Below are 13648 nucleotides of genomic sequence, written 5' to 3' on the forward strand. Positions count from 1 at the left end.
CACCAAGCAGGTGCGGCGCCGCCTTCTCCCCGTCTCTCCGACTCGACGGCAGCGAGATCGTCGCCTCTAACCCCTCTCTGTTATGCTCTCTCCCTCTATCTCACAGACCGCTCTCTCTTTCTCTCCCTGTTTGTTACAACAAGGTCCCCCCTCCACACAGACCGCTCATCCTTCTCCCTTACTGAATTCCGGCCACCGCCGCTCGTATCTCGAGTGATTGCGCCGTCCTCTATGGCCTCCTTCAATCTCCGATGACGACAGCCATCAGGCCGCCGCCTCCGTCGATACCTGCCCTCAAGGCTTTCCTCTCTCTTCTTACTCGGCCAGATGAATAGCAGCAGCGTCGTGCTACCACCGCCGTCTGCCGGCTCACTGCCAAACGTCCCTTCCCTGACCCTCAGCCGACGGTAGCAGCTCCGCCCTGCCGTCGTCGCTCTTGCGCCTCGGACTCCACTCTCACGTAACAGGCAACATCACCGCCTCTCAACTTATGCCACAAATAGCCAAAATATTAAGGTTGCTCAAAAATTTCTGTTCTTAATACTCGTTCTGTAATTGTAAACACAGTAATATTGCTATTTAACAATGCATATATATATATATAGGAATGAGATCATATAGATCCCAATGCTTATAATAGATCCCTAGATCCAAATCTTGACCACACATTTATGACATGTGGCGCATCAAGATGGTGACACGTTGCAAGGAGCTTCCAAGCATTCCAAGGCAAAATCTGGAGGGGTAAAATTGGAATGTAATTTTCGGATTTAATAATTAAAATTTTCTCAAAATAGATATATTTTAGATGCATATAGTTTCACACAAAGATGCATAAAGTTTTCACATGAAATGCATAACTTTGAACAGAAAAATGCATTTAATTTTTCTAATTTTGGTATTTTCACCACCCCACCCCATACCACCCCCAATCCAGCCCACACCACCCCCAACCCTCTCCATTACCACCCCCCAAAAATAGGCATGTTTCACATGCATATAAAATCAAACAAAAATGCATAAAGTTTTCACATAAAAATGCATTAAATTATACAAAAAATGCATTTCATTTTAATAAATCTGGTAGTTTCGCCACCCCACCCCCCACCCCACCCCCAATTTTTTTTTTCAAAAACTGATTTTCTAATTGCTGGCCCACCCCCACCCCCACCCCCCACCCCCCCAATTTTTTTTTATTTTTTTAAAAACTGATTTTCAAAAAAAAAAATTTGGGGGGTGGGGTGGGGGGGGTCAGTGGTCAGAAAATCAGTTTTTGAGAAAATAAAAAATAAAAAAAAAAATTTGTGGGGGGGGGGTGGGTGGGTGGGGGGTGGGAGGTAGGGGTGGGTCAGTGGTCAGAAAATCAGTTTTTAAAAAAATTAATTTTTTTTTTGGGGGGTGGGGGGTGGGTGGGGGTGGGGTTCTGGGGTGGGGTGGGGTTCAGGGGTGTGGGGGGTGGGGTGAAATCTTATGCATTTTTATATGAAACTTTATGCATTTTTATATGAAAGTTCATGCATTCTCGTATGAAACTTTATGCATCTAAAATATACCTATTTTGTGAAAATCTAATTTTATTTTTTTTTTAATTTCAAAAATTACATTCCAATTTTACCCCTCTGCAGATTTTGCCTTGAAATGCCTTGCCACGTGTCACCATCTTGATGCGCCACATGTCATAAATGTGTGATTTAGATTTGGATCTACGGATCTATTATAAGCATAGGGATCCACCGGAACCCAACCCTATATATATATTTGTCTATATAATAAAATTGATTCGGTTTGATATGCATAAATATATTCGCTGAAAGGATGTATGCGTACGCTTTGCTATGACTCAGGCTGTGTTGGTTTGCTTGATTCCGTGAGGTAGAGCTCTTGAAGTTCAGCATAATGTATTTGAGATATCCTCATAGATGAGTTTGTTTTGAATGAGTAGAAATAGTTTATTGTGGCTGATAAATGAAAGATGGCAGAGGGGTGTTGAGGGTGACCGCCATGATGTTGTTCTCTGCAGTGTTGGTGTGTTGGAGTGAAAGAGAAAGCATGGCTAGGCGCATGTTATTGATGGAAGGCATGGTGGCCGATGTAATCCTTGAGTAAAGGGAATATGAGGAAGATATTTTGACAATTAAAAAAAATTCACATGCTTTTAAATGATACGATAATTAAAATTTTCTAGAATTGAATTTAAAATATTTCTTCTGGGTTTTGTTAAATAAATCATGCCTCTAAATGCTTAATTTAAATAAATATGTGATGCATAAAAATTTAAACAACTAAAGTTTGTAAAAGCTTTTGTAGAATATACTGTTGAAATTATAAACACGTTTTCATTTTTCGGCGTGAATCGTCTCATAATCTAAATTCAAAATAATTATAAACTTAATAGAAATGGGTGGGGTATTGCACTTAGGCAAATACTCTGTAATATCCAAAGCCTAAGTTTTCAATTACAGAGAGTCTGTTCGCTGTAATCTAGTTGGTACTTCAAACCCCTTTTCACTCGAGAGAAAAGAGAGTTTGAGTAGAGAGGAGTTCACACCAGTGTTCTGACTCCAGAGATCTTAGCCACCCGCTGGAAAAGACATTTGTGTCTTAGCGTGCTAAGAGAGAGCGAGAAATCCAACCCAGTGTGTTGGTACTGAAAATTGCATTTTCAGTTTAAGGTTTGTTGTGCACCCGCAACCACAATCCCAAAGTGATTGTCAGTGTGTTTAACTGACCGTGGACGTAGGAACTTGTTCCGAACCACGTAAAAATCATTTGCTGTTTTTCTCTTTCAGTTTTATTTTCTTATCTGTGCTCAAACGCCCTTTCAACTGAAACTGACTAATTGCAAAGTGAAACTAAAATCCTGACTACGTGCTAATCACAAAGACTATTTCTTAAGTTTAGTTTTTTCGTTGCTAGTGTTATTAGTCTAACTGATAAATCTTCGGATAATCGGTAAGATTCATAACACTCATCTGTTTCAAAATCAGACTGAAGCCCTTTGTGGATATCAGTCAAAGTACTGAACTTAACTGAAGTCAAAATACTGAAGTTACTTCTGTATCAGTCTCTCACAGACCTGAGTCAAACTCCTTCAGTATCAGTTGATACAATTTCAGTTAACTACAAAAGAATTTTGAAAAATAGCCTACATGAGTATTCCCCCCTACACCTGTTCAGTGACCCTCCTGAACCCAACACCCTTTATTCTTAATCTTCATGCCCAACTCAAAAATGTCAATTCTAGTGGGACGGAGGGAGTAGTATATATAAAGTCTATAATTAATGAGATATATTTAAAATTTTGGGCCCTCAAAATTATGTTACAAAATTATCATCAAATTAATTTGAAATTAATTTTAAATTGAACTTGAATTTTTGACAATAAATTTTGTTATCTAATATTATTTTAGTATACATAAAGCCTATAATTAATGAGATATATTAACAAATTGGGCCCTCAATATTTTGGGGCCCTGGGCCGTCACCCATGCACGCCCGCCTTCAGGGTCGGCCCTGATTAGTTCACTATGAATTCTGTCGCATCCACTTAATTGCCCTACTTCCACCATTCTCCCGGTCTGATTCAGTCGGCTGTCAATTCTGCCCCATCCCGGTCCCTTTCGGGATCTGATCGAAGAGTTTTTCGGAACAAGCGTTAGAAGAACGAGTCTAGCTGGTTGATCTAAAATCGATGTGATACTCAATTTGCTATTTGATTGAGATATGTTTCTTCATTTCGTTCCTATGGAATTATGATATATTGATTATTTAAGTTGATTCGGTTGAAGTTTGATGCGTATCTATGCATTTAAGTATCCTTCTTCGATTTGTGTTTATTTCAATTTTGATGGGATTGTTGTATTGACTCGATCATGTTTTAAGTCAGTCTATAATGTAGTGAAATATATAATGACTTTACATAATAGGTGATAACTCTACTTTCCACATATAAGGATGACTTCCAGCCTTGTAACATACCAGAGTTGTTATAAAAATGTACCAGTCAAACCAATTTGTGTTAGGGCAGCAAATCAGAAAAGTAATAAGAATTGGGTTTCATCTTTACGGGAAGCAAATTTGTTAGGTACCAGGATGACTTTCTCAAGGTTTTGACGTCACTTGCTATTTAAATTGGTAAGTGTTGAGAAAAGAAAGATATATTTAAACCCTTATGTTTTGATGATACCAAAACCACCCAAAGGTACACTCTAGCTGATGATGCTCCTATGATCCTAATTGTCTTTAGCTTGAAGGATCAAGAAAGCTAAAATAACTGAAGACATCATCCCTACTGAAGAAGTGTTTGACAAAAAGACTCCACACGAGTCTAGAACAAGTGGAATATGCAGACTCAACTGAAAGCTCCTTACTAAAGAAAACTGCATCAAGAATGACTGAAGAAAGAAAGGCCACGTGAATAAATTCCAAGACACGCCACAGTCAATGAAGAAGTCAGAAGCATTGACTTCAAAAGAAGATGTCCTTGTACCTGAGCCAGAAAAGAGACGTTATCTCCCAATAGTAGGATTTGAAGAAAATGATCTCCGCCAAAGGATCTATTCCTCAGAGACGCCTTTAAATAGCTCAGAAGATCTCTCGAAGTAAAGAGAGAGAGAGAAGAAAAGAAAAAGAGAAGATACCGATTCAATCCTCAATGCCAAAGCTACATAAAAAAATCAAATAGAGCTCAAAATTCCTTAAGCATTGAATCGATGAAGAGATGATTTAAATGTTGTAAAATCAGTTTCACTGATTACTTAAACTCTCTTCTTGTAACTAGGATTTTCACATAGATAAATCACTAGCCTAGTTACCGATTACTTGAGATTCTGTACTCAGTAATCCTAGTTGGTATATTAAAAAAAAAAGAGCGAGAAGAGTGTTTGTAATCGAGCTTGAGACTTAGACCAAGCTCAGTGGTTGTTTAGTACCAGTAAACTAAACAGTTAGGTTACTTAGCACCCATAAGCTAAGTGTGTAAATTCAACTCAATGAGTTGGTTGCTGTAAGGAGTTTCCTTTCAGTATAGGTTGCTTTGCACCCGTAAGCATTGCAGATAGATTTGCATTGCACCCGTAAGCACGTGGTTAGGTTTGCTGTGCACCCATAAGCACATGCCTAGAGTGTTTCTCAGACTAATCATCTGGCCGTGGATGTAGGAACGTTGTTTTTTGAACCACGTAAAAATCCTTTATGTGCTTACTTGCTTTTATATTCAGTATTTGCGCATATCTCTATTTCTCTATTACTGACTAACTGAAAAGAGTAACTAAGGAATTTTCTGTGAAGAAAATCTATTTCACTAAGTTTAATATTCCGCTGCTAGAGTTATAGGTTTAACTGATCAATATTTCGATTGTCAGTTGAATAAGTAATTCTACTCTATTTTACTTTCGACTGAAGCTTTACTTGGACGAAAGTTAATTGACCAGCTTAATTAACTGAAGTCACCCACTGAACCTCTGTTTCAGTATCAGTTGCCACCCTTTGTCAACTGAAGCGTGCATATTCAAAGTAGTCAAACTGTCATTCAGAACAAAGGTGTTGGTTTTAAGTAACCTTATTTCGAAAATAGCATACAAGTGTATTTTCCATCCCCCCCATACACCCCATACACCTGTCCTTTCAACCGTCAAGGGATTCAACAATTGGTATCAGAGCAGGTTGTTCGAAAGAACAATTTGCTTTGATCAAGTTCTACTGAACTAGATCTTATTCAAAAGGGTTGTTAAAAGATTTCCAAAGTTTTCAATTTTTTTTACAAAACTCTTCGTATGTGCTATGTGCTCTTTATCTGTTTGTTTTTTGTGCTTATGTCATAGTCACTAATTCGCTCTTTCAACTCTCTCTCTCCGAGATCGACTCAATGACTGAAGTCAAGAAGAAAGTCGACTCACACTGATGACTGGACCAGTCATCAGAAAGAAATCTAAACTGTAAAATTTTTATTTCTAATGGATTTCTCATATTATTGTCATCCAGATGAGATTGTTCTAACACTTGAAGGAATGACCAATAATCAAGTTTCGACAAAGAAATGAGGGAGCAAATTGTTCCAAGTCTATTCACACACACTCATTCAGCCGGAAGACGTTAGCTCCACAGAAGTCAAGCTTCATCAAATCCGAAGAAACAGGAGCTGACCAAGAACCACTTTAGAAGGTAGGCCTGGGAATCGGGTTGGGTTCGGGTACCTTACCCGAAAAAATCGGGTACCCGAACCCGAAAATCACAAAAACCCTATACCCGATCCCGACCCCGAAAACGAAATCGGGTACCCTAATACCCGACTCGGGTACCCTAAATTACCCTAAATTTGAAATCTGTATTTTTTAAAAAAAAAAAGAAGAAGAAGAAGCTCACCTGTCGAAGCTGTCGTCGGAGCTCGAAGGCTGCACCTGCACGGCTGCTGCGGCGGCGAACGGCGGGGCGACTTCTGATTGGGGCCACAGGCGAGGGTCGCGATGGGAGTTGTGGCCTCGTGGGAGTTTGGGACTGGGGAGGCTAGGACGATTGGCGAGGGGCGCCGCCTCCCACGCCGGGCTGGAGACTGGAGTGGCGAGTGGGGCGGCCGGGCGGCGGGCGGGGCTGGACTCTGGAGTGAGAGATTAGGGCCGGCTGGGACTTGGGAGTTTGGGAATTGGGATGATTTGGGAATTGGGGAGGACGCCGAAACAGAATAGGGGCCAGGGTTTAGTCATTTAGTTTTCATATTTACTTTAATTAAATAGTTAAAAATTTATTAATTAAAATATCGGGGGGTATCGGGTATACCCGATACCCGATTATTTCGGCCCCTAAATACCCGATCCCGAATTAATCGGATATAGGGTACCCGATATCCATTTTTTTCGGGTCGGGTATCGGGTACCCGATTACCCGATCCCGAACTTCCCAGGCCTATTAGAAGGTGTCAGAAATGCAACTGAAGGATCATAAATGAAAGTCAAATCTACCAGCTGCATCTTTCAATCACCTAAAGAAGTTCTTTAACTGAAAGAAAGTTCAAGTTACCACAACTGAACAATCATCAGTCAAAATCTACCCCGTCATCAGTTGAGGGGGAACCAGAAGAAGTCACCTAGGGTTTCATAAGACGTATCGACTGATTACAACATTCAGTCGATGAGTAAGTATCTATATTCCAGATATCCTTAGTGTTGTTGCTAAGTTGAAAAAAAAATTACTAAAATGTGCGAATTTTATTTTAATATTTTTAAAACCCGCCATTTTTGCAACTTATCAGATAAAAAGATTTTCAAAATCTTTTCACTGTTCACCCACGTCAGCACGTATTAACTAGCTCCACCTTTTTAGGCCCACGTATTAGACGGTTGTTTAATGCGGACGCGAAAATTCTCTTAATTCTGCCTTAATGGTCAAATCAGAACCGCCTTTGTCAAATCATTTACCCTTATGCCTTTTTACCTTCCTCACTATCTTACCATGTATTTTTACCTCTTCTCATTAGTCTCTCCCTTACTTTGAAAATTCTCCTTCCTTCTGAAAATTTCTCTTTAAAATTTTCTCTCATCAGACTAACCTTTCATATCCACGAAATTCTTGTGAGATCACTTTCATTCTCTCGAAAAAGGAATCATCATGAAGCCAGAAGAAAAGAAGACATCAGTTCGAGGGAGTTATAATCCACAAGCGCCAGAAGAGCGTCTTCTCAACAAGCGTGATGAAAGCCTCTCAATGCAAATGATGAAAACATTAAAGATGGAAGATCCAGATCAGTCATGTGCAGCATGCTCCAAACGAGATCCGGATGAAGGCATCATGCCGATCCTAACGACCATCTCAAGGTCGCAAATCCAACCTCACGCACATCCCAAGGACAAATCAGCTTCGTCCAAACTGCCCGGGATATCAAGCCCTCTGATTGCTGAACAATCCGTTCTGCAGAAGTATCCTACCCAGTCGGAGAGTTGTGAAACCTCTTTTTCATCTCCACGTGATTTGGAGATAAGAGTGGTTCTGGAGGAATCATTCTCCCAGGATGTAGGGCTGCAGTTTATCTCCAATGCATCTGCTAAGTCACCCCTACATCTCTCTTTTCACAACCATCATCTCACTGATTCTTCCTATTTTTCTCTCCCAAATGAGAATCAGCAGAGCAAAGGCTATGTGGGGTGAGCCTCACAGGAAAGGTTGCAGCAGTACCCTATGGAATCATCTTCAAAATTGCAACCATTTCTTCTTCCCATATCTACCTTGTATTTTCACACTCATCAACTTCCCACTCGAGTGTACCAGACATACTCTGAAGTATTCCTCACGAATACGTCAGCTTCTTCTCTTTCCAATTCATCAACCTCAGAGCTCAGTATTCTTCGCTCTAGAGAAGAACCTTTGCGGCACGAGCCTCTCTCCAAAACCTTGCTCAACCGTGCTCATCAGACTGTTCATCAGCTCTCATTCGCGCTGAAAGTCTCTATAGCAAAAATTCTGAGTCCAACTCTTTCATCATGGACTCAGGAACTTTAAGGAGATCTGGCCCCACGAGCTTGTGGGATGACTTGCATGCTTTGGAGAAAATGCAAGTTAGACAAGTGGTCGTGGATCAAGAAGAAACATCCACTCTCGCCCTTACTGGTCACAATGTTACCGTTACTGAAGAAACTGAAGATGAGCAGCACACTGACGAAAAGGCTGCATTAAAACAAAGAAATCTTCAGTTAAGCAATGACACTGAAGAAGCACAACATTCAGAAGCTGCTGCTGATGGGGATGATAATGTTGCCCTTGTTGGCACATTCGACTGGTTCTTAGAGGACACTGAAGATGCCTCTGAAGAAGAAGAAGACGAGGTGGATGATGCTCCAGAAGATGAAAGACACTGACACGAGAATGAACTTGACTGAAACTAATGTTCCTACAGTGGATATGACAACTGAGGATATATCCACTGAAACTCGTAAAATGGTTGCTGCTGATGTGCTAACTGAAACTTATTCATCCAAGGCAAAGCCGACCAACTCAACCTTAACTAATGATCAATCATCATCAGTTGAGAAACACCAAGGAGACAATGACTCAACTGAAACTAATCAGAAACCAACTAAAGTCTCCTCATCCACTCCTGCTGCTGAAGAGATGCCTACAACTGAGGGGGAATTCATTAGTTCAAAGGCAATCAATCCATTCAAAATGGCGAAGAAGTCCTACCTGGAGAAATTGATCTTAGCGCAACAACAACAGATCAAAGATCTCCAAAGGCAACTTGAAGAAATGACCGCATATGCAGCATAACAAGTTCAAAGACTTCGCAGAGTGGAAATCCTTGTCGAGGACCTTTTTAGGGACTCCGCAAGTGAGAAGCGCGTGGTCGGTCAATACCTACGATTTTTAGATAACCGATCAGAAGCAGTGCAAGAGAGTCTCTACACTCACATCAAGACCATGTTACCAATCATCGAAAATTTTCCACAACTTGTTGATCAAGTAATGTACGCTAACCAAGAGCGCACTGAAGCAAATCAGAGAAAGTTTGAGAGGTACATGGAGATCAACACACAGCTCAGTCATCTGCGCCACAAGATTACTTCCTTCATCACTGAACAAGATGTTAATCAATCAGTTAGAAATGCTCTTCATGCCTTTACCGTGCAAGAGATGCTACCGATGCAGAAAAGACTACAATCTCTAGAAAGAAATGTCAACGAGATACAGTCCACTGCTGATCACGCCAACACCAGCAATGCACGAAGATATCCTAACCTACAATGGGTTCTCGAGGCTCATCTTTTTGATGATGCCAAAATGGGGAAATGATAAATGAAAGTTCAACTGAAGAGAAAAGAAAAGAAAGTCTGCGACCCCCGAAGAGCTTTGATTCTCCAGCTCAAGAAATTGAAGAAATGATGGAGTCCATCCAGACCAAGCTCAGAGCCAAAGACAAAGGGAAGCAAAATCAAGTTTCAATTGAAACTGGAATGGCCTACAAGTCTACATCTCAAGATCAACGGAAGAAGAGGCAAATGAGTGATGATGAGGAGAGCCCATATCTGTCAAAGAGACGATTGGAACTAGGCAAGATTGCCTCACCATTCACACCGAGGCTACATCAAGAACTTCAAGCTTATCGGGACTCAAGACTTCTGATTTTCCATCTTCATGGAAATCAATTGAAGAACCCTGATACCTGGGTTCCAAAAGAGATAAGCGACTGGTGGATAAGAATAAAAGAAATATTCACCAAGTGGTTCATAGCTGTCAAGTTCAACCAGAAGAAACATCAGCATGATGCTTGGAAATTCTTCATGAGAAATCGGGATGATCAAGCTCAGTTCAAACGGCTGGAACAAGCAAGGAAAGCAGCTAAGATGGCCTTTGTTCCTCCTCCGCTTCTCAACAACATCACATCTCCATGACGAAAAGGACTCACTGACAGAGTCATTATTGAACGAGAAGTACGAAGTATCAGTGAAATGTGGAGAATCACTTATCCAGAACTCTACGCTCAACGGAGAAATGTCCTCTACCAACTCTACCACGTTAAACCGTAGAGTTTATAGGTTTGCTTGTACAATTTCCTTAGGCAGTAAGAAAAATTTCTCACCTACTAAGTGCAATGTACTCTTTGATAAGCATTCTCTTCTATTCATTTGAATATAAGCTCTTTTGTCTCCTATTACCATTGATTGTCAAAACGTCTGGCATACTTTCTTTTGTGTTCTGTTTATAATTTTCAGTCACATGAGTTGCCTGTACTTTAGAATTTTTCAGGCAAGGTTTTGGCATCATGAAAAAAGGGAGAAATTATTGTGAAAAGAAAGATATATTTAAACCCTTATGTTTTGATGATACCAAAACCACACAAAGGTACACTCTAGCTGATGATGCTCCTATGATCCTAACTGTCTTTAGCTTGAAGGATCTAGAAAGCTGAAATAACTGAAGACATCATCCCTACTGAAGAAGTGTTTGACAAAAAGACTCCATACGAGTCTAGAACAAGCGAAATATGAAGACTCAACTGAAAGCTCCTTACTAAAGGAAACTGCATCAAGAATGACTGAAGAAAGAAAGGTTACGTGAATAAATTCCAAGACACGCCGCAGTTAATGAAGAAGTCAGAAGCGTTGACTTCAAAAGAAGATGTCCTTGTACCTGAGCCAGAAAAGAGACGTTATCTCCCAACGATAGGATTTGAAGAAGAAGATCTCCGCCAACGGATCTATTCCTCAGAGACACCTATAAATAGATCAGAAGATCTCCGCCAACGGGTCTTTTCCTATTCTTGCTATGTCGCAGGGTTAAAACCAATTGTTTTTTATTTTTTTCTCGATGTTTTCTGACGTTTTTGATAAAACCTTCTCGGAAAAGTATTTTAACAATATTTTCGATAATATTAGTAGATGCTATGCGAACAACTCTTTTTCTATCCATATCAGCATTTCTTATAGAGGTTATTATCTCATCAATAGTGTCTCTACCCATGATGAATTAAAACTTTTGTTGTCCCAAATTTGGTCGAAGTAAAGAGATAGAGAAGAGAAGAAAAAGAGAAGATACCGATTCAATCCTCAATGCCAAAGCTACATCAGAAAATCAAATAGAGCTCAAAATTTCTTAAGTTTTGAATCAATGAAGAGAGGATTTAAATGTTGTAAAATCAGTTTCACTGATTACTTAAACTCTCTTATTGTAACTAGAATTTTCACATAGATATATCACTAGCCTAGTTACCAATTACTTGAGATTTTGTACTTAGTAATCCTAATTGGTATATTACAATACCCCTTTTCAAAAGAGCGAGAAGAGTGTTTGCAATCGAGCTTGAGACTTAGACCAAGCTCAGTGGTTGTTTAGTACCAGTAAACTAAACAGTTAGGTTACTTAGCAACCCGATAAGCTAAGTGTGTAAATCCAACTCAATGAGTTGGTTCCTGTAAGGAGTTTCCTTTCTGTATAGGTTGCTTTGCACCCGTAAGCATTGCAGATAGATTTGCGTTGCACCCGTAAGCACATGCCCAGAGTGTTTCTCAGACTAATCATCTGGCCGTGGATGTAGGAACGTTATTTTTCGAACCACGTAAAAATCCTTTGTGCTCTTACTTACTTTTATATTCAGTATTTGCGCATATCTCTATTTCTCTAATACTGACTAACTGAAAAGAGTAACTAAGGGATTCTCTGTGAAGAAAATCTATTTCACTAAGTTTAATATTCCGCTGCTAGAGTTATAGGTTTAACTGATCAATCTTTCGATAGTTAGTTGAACAAGTAACTCTACTCTGTTTTACTTACGACTGAAGCTTTACTTGGACGAAAGTTAATTGACCAACTCAATTAACTGAAGTCACCCACTGAACCTCTGTTTCAGTATCAGTCGCCACCCCTTGTCAACTGAAGCGTGCATATTCAAAGTAGTCAAACTGTCATTCAGAACAAAGGTGTTGGTTTTAAGTAACCTTATTTCGAAAATAGCCTACATGTGTATTCCCCCCCCCTCCATCTGTCCTTTCAACCCTCAGGGGACCCAACTGTAAGGAACTCTAGATATATATTACGAGTTTTCATTTAATATGGGAACTTGAAGGAAGAAGTATGTATATACTACCATGATTTCACATGAGTTGCAAGGTAATTAAGCTTAAAAGACTTTCCACGGATGGAGTAACATGAAAGATTCTGCTTGATTCACTTTGTGATGTGCGATTGGTGGAAATATTCTAATTTTGTCATAAATGTCCAGTTCTCTTAAGTACAACAATAAGTCCTCCTGTAATCCATCATTGGTATCGTCGTGGTATAAAAGTCTCATTACTCATTGCTTTATACAGCTACTGTAAGAATGCTCAATTAGCTTCCTTTGTGATATTTTTCAGTCTCTATTTATTTTTCTACACTTCTTTAATTCTTACAGATTTCTTTTTGCTTATCATGCATTTAATATCTTTGCAGGGCACAAATATGTTTCTCAAAGCAATTGTGTAGTACAGAAAGTGACAACCAATATGTTCTTCATTTTTATTTTTATTTTTTGATATGAGTGCAATATTTTTACTTTGCCAAATATTTTCTTTTTTCTACTATATTATTCCATTATTTAATATGAGCAGTATATATATATATATATATATATATATATATATATATTCTTTTTTAAGTTTGAGCATTTATATGTATTCTTAATTTCACATTACACACACACTTATATATAAATATATATATTTGTATGTATATATTTTGGGGTGAGTGATGGAGGGGTTGGGGTGGGGGGCATATTATAACACTGTAACTTGAGACTACTGGGTGGAGCAGCTTTGTTGCTGATAACAATCTGGAATACGGTGATGCTTGCATCTTTGAGTAGATGGAGTCAGGCCCGAAGGGTGTTAGGCTCAGAGTCTTCATCCTCAGGAATACCTACTATTTGCCACCTCAATTGCATGCAAACATACCTGCTGTTGAAGTCGATGGTAAGACACTTGAGATAGCCATAGAGATTGACTAGATTCAGCTACGTTTGCATCGTGGGTTTCATGTTTTGGTTTAGATTTTTGTTGTTGTGATTATCTGAAGTCTGACTGATATATAACATTTATCTTTTGTTGGAGAGAAATAAGATACTGAAGATGAGACTGAAGAAGAAGATATTGATGTTGCAATGGTTGTTAGAGCAGCTGTGTTCGTTGAG

This window comes from Salvia miltiorrhiza, chromosome 2 (genome assembly GCF_028751815.1).
Source record: "Salvia miltiorrhiza cultivar Shanhuang (shh) chromosome 2, IMPLAD_Smil_shh, whole genome shotgun sequence".
In the NCBI taxonomy this organism is placed as follows: domain Eukaryota; kingdom Viridiplantae; phylum Streptophyta; class Magnoliopsida; order Lamiales; family Lamiaceae; genus Salvia; species Salvia miltiorrhiza.